This window comes from Anopheles ziemanni (assembly GCF_943734765.1).
Source record: "Anopheles ziemanni chromosome X unlocalized genomic scaffold, idAnoZiCoDA_A2_x.2 X_unloc_148, whole genome shotgun sequence".
NCBI lineage: Eukaryota > Metazoa > Arthropoda > Insecta > Diptera > Culicidae > Anopheles > Anopheles ziemanni.
In genome coordinates, this window is record NW_026689761.1 from 30,001 (window position 1) to 33,621 (window position 3,621).

The 3,621-nt window shown below is 47.8% G+C and overlaps 1 non-coding gene across 1 annotated transcript; it reads right to left on the reverse strand.

Moving 5' to 3' along the window:
- Positions 1-542: 542 nt before the first annotated feature.
- On the reverse strand, positions 543-697 carry LOC131291787 (5.8S ribosomal RNA). Its single transcript, XR_009189544.1, has one exon. It is a non-coding gene; the product is annotated as a 5.8S ribosomal RNA (ribosomal RNA).
- Positions 698-3,621: the final 2,924 nt, after the last annotated feature.

Genomic DNA, 3,621 nt, shown 5'->3' on the forward strand with positions numbered 1-3,621 from the left:
CTCCCCTTATTAATATGCTTAAATTCAGGGGGTTGTCACACATGAACTGAGGCTTATGTACCTTGCGGTTGTTATCGTCACATCTGGCTTGCGACTACTTTGTTTCAATGTCCAATATGTACCGTTGGACTCGGTTAACGGGCTGTTAGCCCGCGTGTGGTTTAACTCACTGATACCTTCCATTGCCCATACGCTAGTTTGTTTGTGTTCCTTTGGTCAACTTCCATACTTGAATCATTTGTGCTACCGCTGCTGCTTCGACGCTACTTTGACATCTTCGCTTCTATTTAAATAAATAAATAAGCTGAAGCTAGACATCAGTAAACACCACCACAGACACCACAAGCACGCCTTCTCCTCGTACTTCCGCCTCACGCGGGAACACGGACGCTCTAAATACTTCGAATTCCAATGCCAGTATATTGTAAACCACGGGTTCTTTAATGCTAGCGGGTCGTCGCGACCCTAGTTAACATCATGGTGCACGTCTCGTGACGGGTGTCACGGCGTAGTTAAATGTATGCGATACATTTCTCAAATATAAGCGCTCAGTCATCTGTACATCATGGTAGGTTCCCACGACGTGCAATATGCGTTCAACTTATCAATGTTCATGTGTCCTGCAGTTCACATTATGACGCGCAGTTAGCTGCGGTCTTCATCGATCCATGAGCCGAGTGATCCACTGCCGAGGGTGACTAACTTGCGTAAGCCGCCGCTGTGCGCGTATACCCGTTCCCCGTAGGGAGGAGCAAGCCGCCGCTTAGAGACGAAGCATAAAGTGTCCTCATTCCACATAGGGCAAGCTGGATGAATCCATTTTACCCAGGACGGCCGAAGCGGCGTGGACCAGGGGAGAACTGAACCTTATACTTCACACCACAGTAAGTCTACGTGTCCTCTTCCACATAGGGCAAGCTAGAACTAACTATCTTACCCAGGACTGCCGAAGCAGCGTGGACCAGGGGAGGAACACACTTTTCATGGAAACGTAAGGCATCCATGACTGCCATAACGTAAGCCGCCGCTGTGCGCGTATACCCGTTCCCCGTAGGGAGGAGCAAGCCGCCGCTTAGAGACGAAGCATAAAGTGTCCTCATTCCACATAGGGCAAGCTGGATGAATCCATTTTACCCAGGACGGCCGAAGCGGCGTGGACCAGGGGAGAACTGAACTTTATACTTCACACCACAGTAAGTCTACGTGTCCTCTTCCACATAGGGCAAGCTAGAACTAACTATCTTACCCAGGACTGCCGAAGCAGCGTGGACCAGGGGAGGAACACACTTTTCATAGAAACGTAAGGCATCCATGACTGCCATAGTGCGTAAGCCGCCGCTGTGCGCGTAAACCCGTTCCCCGTAGGGAGGAGTCAAGCCGCCGCTTAGAGACGAAGTATGAAGTGTCCTCTTCCACATAGGGCAAGCTAGAATGAACTATCTTACCCAGGACCGCCGAAGCAGCGTGGACCAGGGGAGAACTGAACTTTATACTTCACACCACAGTATTGAGTAATGTGCCCTCTTCCACATAGGGCAAGCTGGAATGTTCCATTTTACCCAGGACGGCCGAAGCGGCGTGGACCAGTGGAGGACTACACAATCATGAGGTTTGATATCGACTTGTGTGTTTCAATAGGGTACCGATGGTATGTTTTGAACCGATTTGATTTAGCCATTCTGAAGTCATCACTTGGTTGAAGCGCTGAACTAGGGAGGCATCGTTTACATTACTTGTATATATTGGTTTTCGCATGCTCTACTAGGTTAATGTCATAGGGTTGGCTATCGAGCATGCCCAAGTGATGACTTGATTGTGTGCTTGCTTGAATTCTTCACATTTCATACCATCGGTTAGTTGTCGAATCATTCCTCGATCATAACCTTCGTTCTTGTTTCATGTATGCTCTCTTCCACATAGGGCAAGCTAGAATTAACTATCTTACCCAGGACCGCCGGAGCAGCGTGGACCAGGGGAGAACTATACTTTGTCTTGTATGCCCTCTTCCACATAGGGCAAGCTAGAATGAACTATCTTACCCAGGACCGCCGGAGCAGCGTGGACCAGTGGAGGACTATACTTTGTTCATAACACCACAGTATTGAGTAATGTGCCCTCTTCCACATAGGGCAAGCTAGAATGAACTATCTTACCCAGGACCGCCGAAGCGGCGTGGACCAGTGGAGGACTACACAATCATGAGGTTTGATATCGACTTGTGTGTTTCAATAGGGTACCGATGGTATGTTTTGAACCGATTTGATTTAGCCATTCTGAAGTCATCACTTGGTTGAAGCGCTGAACTAGGGAGGGGCATCGTTTACATATATATTGGTTTTCGCATGCTCTACTAGGTTAATGTCATGAGGTTGGCTATCGAGCATGCCCAAGTGATGACTTGATTGTGTGCTTGCTTGAATTCTTCACATTTCATACCATCGGTTAGTTGTCGAATCATTCCTCGATCATAACCTTCGTTCTTGGTTCATGTATGCTCTCTTCCACATAGGGCAAGCTAGAATTAACTATCTTACCCAGGACCGCCGAAGCAGCGTGGACCAGGGGAGAACTATACTTTGTCTTGTATGCCCTCTTCCACATAGGGCAAGCTAGAATTAACTATCTTACCCAGGACTGCAAAGCAGCGTGGACCAGTGGAGGACTATACTTTGTTCATTACACCACAGTATTAAGTATGGTGTCCTCTTCCACCATAGGGCAAGCTAGAACTAACTATCTTACCCAGGACCGCCGAAGCAGTGTGGACCAGGGGAGGACTATACTTTATACTTCACACACTAGCCATACTGAAGTCATCACTTGGTTGAAGCGCTGAACTACGGCGGGGTAATCGTTTACAGGTTATAATCATATAGCTGCATGCTCATTAGTAGATAATGGAATATTGTATGGCAATATGAGCATGCCCAAGTGATGACTTTGTTTCAAGCTCAACAGGTAGGGTATTGAGTCCTCTTCCACATAGGGCAAGCTAGAATGAACTATCTTACCCAGGACCGCCGGAGCAGCGTGGACCAGTGGAGGACTATACCTTGTCCATTACACCACAGTATTAAGTATTGTGTCCTCTTCCACATAGGGCAAGCTAGAACTAACTATCTTACCCAGGACCGCCGAAGCAGTGTGGACCAGGGGAGGACTATACTTTATACTTCACACACTAGCCATACTGAAGTCATCACTTGGTGGGGGTGAACTACGGCGGTATCTATCGTTTTGGTTCGGTCTATATAGGGTCGCTTGCATGCTCATTCGAATATAATGTAATTGTGTATGGCAATATGAGCATGCCCAAGTGATGACTTTGTTTCAAGCTCAACAGGTAGGGTATTGAGTCCTCTTCCACATAGGGCAAGCTAGAATGAACTATCTTACCCAGGACTGCCGGAGCAGCGTGGACCAGTGGAGGACTCTATACTTTATACTTCACACCACAGTATTGAGTACGACTTGCATAAAGCCCCTAATGAGAACCACGAGGGCTCTCTCAATGTAGAACCACGAGGGCTCTAGTACCGATTCTCTCGGTACGGCTTGGTCCGTGTTCCTTTATGCTTGTACTCGCGAAAAGTCTCAACCCGGAGGTCTTGACTTTGTATT